At 36.2% G+C, this 12,046-nt stretch overlaps 1 non-coding gene across 1 annotated transcript; it reads right to left on the bottom strand.

Moving 5' to 3' along the window:
* Nucleotides 1-2,302: 2,302 nt before the first annotated feature.
* On the bottom strand, nt 2,303-2,421 carry LOC127943571 (5S ribosomal RNA). Its single transcript, XR_008149774.1, has one exon. It is a non-coding gene; the product is annotated as a 5S ribosomal RNA (ribosomal RNA).
* Between the last annotated feature and the right edge of the window lie 9,625 nt (nt 2,422-12,046).

Raw genomic sequence — 12,046 nt, 5'->3', positions numbered from 1 at the left:
GGACACAATTTTAATCATAGCAGCAGTAAGGGTGAAAACAAAAGAAAAAAGATAGCCCTCATTTCTTTATCTTCATGTTTCCTTTCTCTCCCTTGTCATTTAGTGTTCTTTTTTTCGTAACAAGCAGTTGCAGATTTTCACTTCTCCCTTCCTCATACAAATCATAATCATCATACTCATCATCATCATCATCATCAACATTTTCATTTCCATCACACTTGAGAGCAGTCTTAACGGAGGCCAATGATTGTGAAGTAGCATTGCCCATGGTTGCTTTACCCACAAACCTGTTCTTTACTTGATTGTCCATGCAACTCTTAACCAGTCCTGTTCCAGCACTTTGAGTTGTGTGATCCTTTAGCCCTGAATGCAACAGCTGACTTTCAAAGTCGTCCAAAGTATTCCCTAATGTGCCTCCATGAACAGATCCATTCTCCTCCTCTTTTACCCCACTGGACAAATCTGCTCCCCCCATCACATCACCATAATGCACATCACTCAGTTCTTTGCACTCTCTAGCATAATGTCCTTGTTTATCACACTTGTGACAAGTAAAATCAGGGCAGTCCCTCAATACATGTCCAGGCTGGATACAAATACGACACACTTTTACTTGCCTGTTATGAATTACTCTAAAGTGCTCAGCACCCTCCAGTGTTTCAAACTTGGTTGAGTATGGCAATGATTGAACAGTGTCAGTGAACTTAACTTTACAGAAGCGGGTCCCATCTGCAATATCTGTTCCTGGCCATCTCCTCCTCTTGATTGGGGATGTTGCATTGACACCCCATCCATTAAGTTTCTCCAAAATTTCCTCATCCGTGATGTACACAGGAAGATTCATGAATGAAACAACAAGCCCATCATTGCTCAGATCTCTAGCAATAATTTGACAGTTTTTGATTTTAAAACCATCAATAAGTCTTTCCTTTCCTTTACTGTGGTTCATTGTAATTTCATACTTTTTGTCCCCTTTGAAACGACATCCAATCACAGTACCACAGACTTCATTAATTCCTCTAAGTAATTCCATCATTGTTATTTTCTCATTCCCAACAATTTCCACACTCACAGTTAAGTTCTTTTCAAACGCCTTGTCCTCCATCATGACTAGATTCCCGCTGTCCTTCTTAGATACCAGATCCGTTTGTAGTACTCCAATGTCTCCCACCATGTGCTCCATTCAATTAACAAACAAAACCTCCAGGAACAAAAAAAGAATAAAACTCCTCCTACAAACAGCAGCTGCTGCAGGAGGAGTAGGGAAAACAACTTTAGAGCTTAATTAAACACAATTTTTTATATAAATTTAAATTTAAACCCTGGGAAAAATAAATCAGCTCAAGATTACACACTCTCCTAGCACACGCTCAGGTTGGTATGGCCATAAGCGAAGACTGCTGCAAAGAGAGGCCTATTTAAAGACCAGCCCAACTAATCGCCAGTACATTATATAAGTAGGAAAGAAAACCCAAAAGCTTTAAGCACCTGGTATTCCTAGGCAGTCTCTCATCCAAGTACTAACCAGACCTAAACCTGCTAATATTCAGAGATCGGGCATTGACTCTATTTTTTGGCAAAATTATTATATACTAAGTGAAAAGTTTCCAAAAAGCTTACAGCACCTGGTATTCCCAGGCGGTCTCCCATCCAAGTACTAAACAGACGTAAACCTGCTAAGATTCAGAGATCGGGCATTGACTCTTTTTTTTTTTTGCAAGATTATTATATAATTCGTGAAATTTTCCAAAAAGTTTAAAGCACCTGGTATTCCCAGGCAGTCTCTCATCCATGTACTAACCAGGCCCAAACCTGCTAATATTCAGAGATCGGGCATTGACTCTATTTTTTAGCAAAATTATTATATACTAAGTGAAAAATTTCCAAAAAGCTTAAAGCACCTGGTATTCCTAGGCAGTCTCTCATCCAAGTACTCACCAGACCTAAACCTGCTAATATTCAGAGATCGGACATTGACTCTTTTTTTTTTTTTTGGCAAGATTATTATATAAATCGTGAAATTTTCCAAAAAGTTTAAAGCACCTGGTATTCCCAGGCAGTCTCCCATCCATGTACTAACAGGCCCAAACCTGCTAATATTCAGAGATCGGCATTGACTCTATTTTTTGGCAAAATTATTATATACTAAGTGAAAAGTTTCCAAAAAGCTTACAGCACCTGGTATTCCCAGGCAGTCTCCCATCCATGTACTAACCAGGCCCAAACTGCTAATATTCAGAGATCGGGCATTGACTCTATTTTTTGGCAAAATTATTATATACTAAGTGAAAAGTTTCCAAAAAGCTTACAGCAACTGGTATTCCAAGGCGGTCTCCCATCCAAGTACTAACCAGGCCCAAACCTGCTTAGCTTCCGAGAGCAGACGAGATCAGGCATAGCCAGGTTGGTATGACCGTAAGCGAAGACTGCTGCAAAGAGAGGGCTATTTAAAGACCAGCCCATCTAATCGCCAGTACATTATATAAGTAGGAAAGAAAACCCAAAAGCTTAAAGCACCGGGTATTCCTAGGCAGTCTCTCATCCAAGTACTAACCAGACCTAAACCTGCTAAGATTCAGAGATCGGGCATTGACTCTTTTTTTTTTTTTTTTTTTTTTTGCAAGATTATTATATAAATTGTGAAATTTTCCGAAAAGTTTAGAGCACCTGGTATTCCCAGGCAGTCTCCCATCCATGTACTAACCAGGCCCAAACCTGCTAATATTCAGAGATCGGGCATTGACTCTATTTTTTGGCAAAATTATTATATACTAAGTGAAAAGTTTCCAAAAAGCTTACAGCACCTGGTATTCCCAGGCGGTCTCCCATCCAAGTACTAACCAGGCCCAAACCTGCTTAGCTTCCGAGAGCAGACAAGATCGGGCATAGCCTTTTTTTTTGTTTGTTTTTTTTTTTGTATTAAGAAATTTCAATCAATCAAATACAATAGATTAAGCACAATCAATAGAAAATACAGAACATCGTCTTTACACATCTCTACATTACACATCTTTCCTTTACATAGATAATTTAAAAAACTCTTCCACTTTCTGGCAACTTCCACATTAAATCATTTAAAACACAACAAACTTGTGGGGTAAAAACATCATAAAAAGAGTCTAACATATTCACACCTTTAAAGTACACATACAGTCTTTCGATATATAATTCTGTTTTTCTTTTAAACATACTCCAAACATCCAACACAATTTTTTCCTTTTTAGCCACAGTTCTTCTGTCCCATATTACACTTTTCATTAGCATTACACACAGATTAATGAAACTTTTGTTTTTACACTTTTTTCCCCAACCAAACATCACAACTCTGTTCCATTCCATTACATTTTCATCCCACTCCTCAGCCACATCTTTAATTAAACATTTACATTTCCTTAAAAAGTCCTCTAGCTCTCTACAATGTAAAAACATATGTAAAATCCCCTCTTCCTCTTCCTGGCACACTTTACACAGAGCATTTTCTTCCATTCCTATTTTATTTAAAATAACATCAGTAAAAACCACTTTATGCCTTATAAAATACTCCAAACATTCCAATTTTGTTTCCACACATTTCCCCGTCATGTTTCTCCATATACACTCTTTTTTTAAATCTTTGAATTTCTGCACCCAGTAACCATTTGCAATCGGCTCTTTAAAAACATCATCTCTAAAAGCACAATAAATCATTTTCACAGTACATTCCTTAAAATCATACAGTTTTTCCCCTAATTTCACATTAATACATTTCTCTTTTGGCTCTCCTTCCATACTTTCTATTCTTTTTATCCACTCTTTAGGTATTGCATTTTTAATGATTTCATATTTATTTTTTATTTCTTGTTCACTGTAATCCTCTTTTGCCTCCTCCATTGCATCTACAATAAATTGTGTCGGTAAAAACCCTTCTTTAAATTCATATAAAACATCTCTGACTCTTGTTATCCCGACTTCCATCCATTTCTTTAAAAAAATTCCTTTGTCTTGTTTTAAAATGTTTTGGTTTAAAAACAGAGGTTGATTTAAAATGTTTTCTCTCCCATGTGGATCATACTCAAGTCTATCTAAAAATTTTCCCCAGGCACTAAACATTTCCCTATAAAACTCTGGTAAGCACTCTGTCATCCATTTCTTAGTTTTCATCCATAAAATCCCATCCCCCATGTTAAAATCCCCACATTTGTTTAGAAAATATTCCATTGTCTTTTTCCATGCAGTTTTGTGACCATCATCTAGATATTTTTTTACTATTTTAATTCTTAAGCTATTTTTTCTCTGTTCAACGTCAATTAATCCCATCCCTCCTTTCCCTGCCTCTCCTATTAACGTACTATATGCAATTCTTGACGGTTTACTATTCCATAAAAAATCTAAAAAACATTTTTTCAACCTTTTCTCCACCCACACTGGCATAGCAGTCACATATAAAACATACCACAACTTTGATACCATTAACACATTTAAAATTAAAACCTTCCCTTTTAAACTTAAAGTCCTCAATTTCCAAAAAATTAACCTTCTTTCAATTCCTCCTACTATTTCTTCCCACATTTGTTCTTTAACATTCCTTTCGTCTTTTCCCATTAGAACACCTAAAACCCTTATTTCTTTTGTTTCTTTAAAATGAAAATAATCCGTTAAAACATTTACTCCTCCAAATCTCACATATGTTGTTTTTTCTTCATTTAACTTGCCTCCTGATCCCCTACAAAACATCTGTACTACTTCCATTACTTTATTAACACTCTCTATATCTTTAACTATTATTGTTGTATCATCTGCATATTGAAATATTTTTTCATTTCCCCCACTTCCTTCAATGTTTATCCCTCTTATGTCTTCATCTATTTTAACAGCTAATCCCAATGGTTCTGCAACTAAAGAATATAAAAGTGCTGATAATGGACATCCTTGTCTTATTGATCTAGTAATTTTAAAACATTCAGTTAAAAAACCATTACACTGTATTCTTGTTATTGCTCCCCTATATATAATTGTAATCCACTTGATAAAATTTTCCCCAAACCCGTACTTTCTTAAAATTCCAAATAAATATTCATGCTCCACTCTATCAAAAGCCTTTTCGAAATCCAAACTAATAACATATCCTTTTTTGTTTTTTTCTTTCATATATCTTATCCTATCTATTATACTTAAAGTTGTGTCCTCTATATCTTTCCCTTTAACTCCATACACTTGATTTGTTTTAATTATGGTTGGCATTACCTCTTTTAATCTGTTAGCTAAAACTTTTGTTAAAATTTTCAGATCTGTATTCAGCATTGTAATTGGTCTATAATTTTTTAAGTCTACTTTATCTCCTTTTCTTTTATATATCAACTTTAATAATCCCATCCCCATTCTCTGATTCATTTCCTCTTTCTTAAAAATGTCTTCATATACTTCTTTTAAAATACTGGTTAAAAAATCTTTAAAAACGATATAAAATTCACTCCCCAAACCATCTATACCTGGACTTTTATTTTTGTTTAATTCACTTATTGCTCTTTTTATCTCTTCTTCTCTTATCTCTTCATCACACTCTTTTTTGTCTACTTCTCCTACTGTTGTTTTTATTTGCTTAAGTAACTCCAATTTATCATCTTCCCTCAACCCCTCAGTACTAAACAGGTTTTCATAATATGCTTTTACTTCTTTTAATATTTCGTCATTTGTTTCCACCACTACACCATTTTTTCCTCTTATTTCTTTAATCATTTCAGCTTTCCCTCTTATTTTTTCTAGATCAAAGAAAAATTTTGTACATTTTTCACCCTCCACAGTATATTTGGCTTTACTTCTTAGTCTTGCACCTTCATATTTTTTCTCTTCCATTTCTTTCAATATTCCCTCCAATTCTTTTATTTTTTGTATGTCTTTCCCATTCTCATTTAATTCCTTTTCCAATTTTTCTCTTATTTCTCTCTCCTTCTTCCTCTTACATATCTGTATTAATTTGCAATACTTTATTGTGAATTTTTTAACTAAATATTTAACATTTTCCCACCATATCCTTTTATCTTCACTGTACATTTCATTCTCCTTTTCTTTTTCAATAATTTCTTTAATACTTAACACATACTCCTCATTCTTCAAAACCTCTACATTTAAAACCCATACACCCGGCCCTCTTTTCACTGAACTCCAGTCTACTTGCATAAATATTGGTTTATGGTCACTTAAACTTGATTCTTCATATTTAATGTTACCGATAAAACCTTCAATGTTCCTTGTACATAAAATAAAATCAACCCTTGTTTTACAAATAAAATTCCCTACTAATTGCCTTGAATATTCTTTCTTTTTTTCATTTCTTTCTCTCCATACATCAATTATATTATTTTCTCCCATTAATAATTTCAGTTCTTTTCTTCCTTTATCATTTTTAAAAACCATTCCTTCACCCATTTCTAATTTACTCAAAACGGTATTAAAATCACCCATCATAATAACCTCTTTATGCTTTTTTAAAAAATCTCTTAATACATTAAAATATTCCTTCTTTTCATTCTCTACAGTCGTAGAGAATGAAAACTTTTTTTTTTTTTTTAGAGAATGTAACTTTTTTCTCCTCATACTCCATTTCAACCGCAATACATTTCCCATCTATGTCATTATGTATTGTTTTACATGATACCCCACAGTTTTCTTTTATTAAAATCGCAACTCCTCTTCCCAGCCTCCCATCACCATTGTTATAAAAAATCTCTCCACTCCACCTTTTCCTTATTTCAGTCATGTACTCTTCCCTCCAGTTAGTTTCTTGTAATAAAATCACATCCTCTCTTTTACACATTTCTTTCACCTTTTCAAATTTACCCATGTCCATTAGTCCCCTTACATTAAAAGTAACACAACTTAAAACCATTAAAAGAAATAAAAATAAATACCTAAAAAACATTATTCTTTATCTTCTCCCTCCAGCACTCTTAACACTTCATATCTGTTTACACTTTTTACTCGGCCCCTTGTCATTAATTTTTTTCTTACATTTTCCACATTTGGTTTTACCTTTAATGTTCTCCTTCTACTTTGTCCTCTCTCCCCTCTGTCTTTTCCCATGTTGTCCATCCTTGTTTCTTCTTCGCTGCCCATTTCTTTGTTTTGATCATGCATTCCTTGTCCATCACTCTCCACATTATCCAAAAGATTTTTAAAACTGTCCGATATTTCCATTTCTGTCCACTGAGTATTCTGTTCTACTGTTTGTTCCTCATCCATATCATTACTTTTTCCTTCTTCTTCTTTCTCTTGGTTGTCTGTTCCTCCTTCTGTTTCCTTCTGTGGTAATCCTTCATCCCCTTGTCCTTCATCAATATCTCCTTCCTCTTCAGTGTTTCCTTCATGCATCTGTCCATCCACCCGATGCTCCAGACCTCCTTCCTCTCCCTCCATCCAACATTCACACTTATTTAAAATCTTTTGACACTCCGGGCATCTGACCGCGTTGCAATCCCTTGCGAAATGTCCCCTTTCCTCGCACTTGTGACACTTAAATTCAGGGCATTCCTTAAGCAGATGATCTGGGCTCATGCACAGCTTACAGGTCTTCACCTGGTGGCTGTGCATCACCCTAAAGTACTGCGGCCCTTCTGCTGTTTCCAGCTTTGTGCTGTAGGGCAATGATGCCACCTCCTTGGGGAATCGCACTTTTAAAAACCTTGTTCCATCCTCTATTTCAGTGCCCGGGTAGCATCTTCTTTTTACTTTACTTTACTTTACTTTATTGGTTTATAGTAATGTGGACAACCTCTTTTAATCAAAAGAGCAGCTTTAGCCTCTACGGCTAATTTCCAGCTGTAGTCCCCAGCCAGTTATTAATTGGCATACATCAATAAATACATTGCAATTAATACAAGGCTTAAGCAAGAGCTTAGACAAACAATCAAGGTGGTACAAAATTGAAACAGACAAGCAGGCACAAATTACAAAGACATAAAAGCAGGTCAAGCAATAAACTAGAGAAAATTGACACCAAAGATAATCATGCAAAGGCCACATTGAAGCACATATAAGACATAGCATTGAGACAGTCAGCAGAGATCAAGTGGCAGAAGCATGATCATGTCACATCTAGTGCGCACATCACATCTAGCATATTAATGTGTGCAGGTGTAATTGTCGGTTAGCCAATTTTTAAGGTGTGCAGTAAAAGTCGAATACATATGTATGTTTTTAATTGTAATGGGCAATGAGTTCCAGTTATGTATTGCAGTAAAAGAAAATGATAATTGACCAAATGCACTTTTTCTTAGTGGGATTACTAGGTCGCCACGTGTGGTGCTTCTGGTATTATGACTGCTGTTATTACGTTGGATTATGAATGAATTGAAAGGAGGCGGAGCGGTATTATGTAAAATTTTGTGAACCAGACAAATATTTTTGTATTTGATTACATTTTCCCAGCTCAGCAGTTTATAGTTTTTAAGAATTATACAATGGTGTAAACTGTTAGGCTTCTGGTCCAAGATTTTAAGAGTTTTTTTATAAATAGTTGCTAGTGGCTTAAGTGATGAGCTGTTAGTTTGTCCCCAGCTTGTCAGACAATATGTTAGATGTGACATAATCATTGCATCCATAAATAATTTAGCAGCATTAAAAGTAAGGGCACTTCTAATATATCTAAAATTAGCTAAACTAAACTTGACCCTATTGCAGACTTTCTTAATATGTGTTTTAAAAGAGAGATTAGAATCAATAATAACGCCCAGATATTTAAATTGTGGCACAATAGTAATGTTTTGACCCGAAATTGATATGATTGACACACTATTACATTGTCTTTTTGTAAAAAACATTCCCACAGTTTTATCTACATTTAATTGAAGACATGAGCGATTTAGCCAATTGGTGATCTGGTCCATGGCTTTGGTCAATTTTGTGGCAGCCAGATTTTTTGTCTTGGCATGCACATAAATTACAGTATCATCCGCGTACATTATTGTATTGATGTCAGGGCAAACTGATGGCAAATCATTAATATATAGACTAAACAAAAGCGGGCCAAGTATTGATCCTTGTGGCACCCCTGTGCATAAATTAAGAGCTAGTGAACGATGGGTGTTCACAGAAACAAATTGAGTTCTACCAGTTAAATATGACTCAAACCATTTAATTGCAGAGGGGGAAAAATTAAAAGTAGAGAGTTTGGCAATAAGGACCTGATGGTTGACTGTGTCAAATGCTTTACGGAGGTCTAAAAACACAGCGCCAACAACACCTCCCTTGTCCACCATTTCTCTAACAGTCTCTAAAAAGTAACAGTTAGCCGTTTCTGCGGAGTGATGGGCCCGGAAGCCAAACTGCATCGGATGAAGTGTGAAGGGACTATTATTAAGAAAAAAGACAAGCTGTTCTGACACACATTTTTCAGCAACCTTAGAGACTACTGGAAGAATACTAATTGGGCGGTAGTTAGATATGTTCCGTGGGTCATTTGACTTAAATATGGGAGTTACAATTGCAGTCTTCCAGGTGGTTGGAAATATCCCCTCTAGTACTGACTGATTAAAAATTTGTGTGATAGGATAAGATAGATGTTCTTTCAGGCATTTAAGCATTTTCGAGTCCATTCCATAAATATCTTTTGTTGATGAGATTTTAAGAGAATTAATAATTGCCTGAGTTTTTACTTCACAGATAGGTTGAATACTAAAAGAAGGCATGCTTTCATCTATTGTGACAACATTTCCAGTTATTGGGGAAAAATTCTGTGCGATTTCATTCACAGAATTAATAAAATATTCATTAAAAGCTACAGCTATTTGAGCTGGGTCTTGAATTAGTTTACCATTCAGGTTCAATTCTAACTGGTTTCTAATCTTATGGCTAATTCCCATCACATTCTTAATCTGTTCCCAGATCAGTTTTGTGTTACCTTTTCCCTCATTAATAATTGTCATAAAAAAATTGGCTTTAGCCTTTCTTATCACTTTAATCACTTGATTGCGTAATGAAGTGAACCTATACCTATCACTATTTAATTTTGTTTTTAATGATCTTTTTAAAGCGGAGTCTCTTTCTTTCATCAAATTAAATATTTCATTATTGAGCCAGGGGAGTGCATTTGCTTTTTTCTTTCCTTTTACCTCTCTAGTAAACTCCTTAACTAGGTTTTGTAGCTTGGTAGAAAACATTTTGCTAACTTCTTCTATGTTAATCCCAGTAAATATATCTATCCAATTAGTCTGCTGTACTGCCTTTTGAAAATTATCCATTTCATTCTTAGGAATCCTAAGTTGCTCCACGGGTTTATTAGAATGATGAAATCGCTTTTTTGTAAGTTTTCTCGACAGTAGAGTCAGATTATGATCAGACAGTCCAGTAATAAAATTAAATGTTTTTACAATTCTTTCAGGCTTGTTACTGAATATTAAATCTATCTGTGTCTGAGACGATGTGGTTATTCTAGTAGGACCTTCCAACAATTGAGTAAAATCCAGACTATCTGTAATCTGTTTAAGGGATTTCCTATTAGTCTTATTAAGCCAGTTACAGTTAAGATCACCAAGCAGTATTACCTCAGTTTTAAAATCACATGCTTGAAGTAGCTTTTTAAAAGTGATATAGAAATTATTATTAGAGGAGGGTGGACGATATACAACAATTAACACAAAAGACATTTCAGGTGAGAGCAGTATATTCACCCCAATACACTCCAAATCATGGTCAAAAGGCCAACATATCTGCTGACAGTTAATGTGATCTTTTATGTAAATCATTACCCCTCCCCCTCTTCCCTCACATCTATCCCGTCTAAAAATATTATACCCTGGTACATGTAATGCAGCAGATGGAGAGTTTTTATGTAACCAAGATTCTGTCAGACCTAAAAAATCTAAGTTGGAGTTAATAAGAAGATGATGTACTTCTTCAGACTTTGGGCTGAGGCTACGGATGTTCATATGCCCTCCAAATAGACCCTTTGGTTTGAGTTGTTGATCCCAGATCAGTCGAGAGTGATTGACAGTTTTAAAAAAGTTCAATTTGCGGTGTTTTTTCAAAGCAGGGTTTGTAATGTTTTTAAAACGACTGTGGGTTGTATCGTGCAGATTTTCACGCTTACCTTGAGCGCAATGACCAGTTACCTTGACATCCGCACGATATGATCGATTAGGGTCAGAAACGCAGGGCAAGGAATTTGTAGTTGTTTGCTCCTCAACGGCGACAGCCCCGCCGCCGTCGGTCCACGTGCTGAAAGATGGCCAGTCAAGGCCCTCAGCACTCACCAAGCCCGGCGTCTCAGCCCGTTTCGTCCGAGATCTTCGCTCCCCGTCATTGATAAATCCACCTGCCGGTCGATGCAGAATGAGCCCCAGCCCCTCAGGGGCGACTATTGCGCTCGCTGGTGCCTTACAGCTGGCGCCCCGGAAAATCGGACCTGGGCACGGGTGCACATCTCCGGACAGCAACAGGTAGAGTATGATGATAATCCCACTGTCACTTTGGTGTGTGCCCCGGACTGCATTATTTCGCTTGTGTTGAACCCGGCCGACCGCAGTGTTTACAAACGTCTGCATTACAATGTGCTTTCCATATCCGAAATGCTTTACTGACCTTGTTTCTCGATACACTGATATATTATGGGAAACTTGCTGTGTGTTTACACACTGTCCCGAATCTGTGAGGTTTAAAATAATTCCAAAAACTAAAAGTGCCAGGAGAGCTCCTGACGCACCTGTCCCGATGACTGCCGCCATATTCCCATATTTTAATTTTGATATGGGATTAACTCCCCATCCCTCCAATTTTCTAAAAATGTCTTTATCATCAAGGTAGACGGGCAGGTGCATGAAGGAAACAACATAATCTCTATTTTGCAGTTTCTTTATTTCACAGTTCACTCCTTTAATTAACAATCCCTCAGTCAGTTCATCACATGTTTCTTCTCTTTCCATTGTCAGTTCATATTCCTTTCCTTGTCTTGGCCTTAGTGCTAAGATTTTCCCATATCCACATTTGTCCGTCACCGCTTTAATAATATCCACAGCTCTCACCTCATTTACGTTCTCCACATTCACAATCACAGTTGCCTCCTTTAAGTATTTCC

The sequence above is a fragment of the Carassius gibelio genome, chromosome A22, assembly GCF_023724105.1.
Source record: "Carassius gibelio isolate Cgi1373 ecotype wild population from Czech Republic chromosome A22, carGib1.2-hapl.c, whole genome shotgun sequence".
In the NCBI taxonomy this organism is placed as follows: domain Eukaryota; kingdom Metazoa; phylum Chordata; class Actinopteri; order Cypriniformes; family Cyprinidae; genus Carassius; species Carassius gibelio.
Note: the sequence above shows the minus strand (reverse complement) of the source record. Positions and strands in the feature narration are given on the sequence as shown.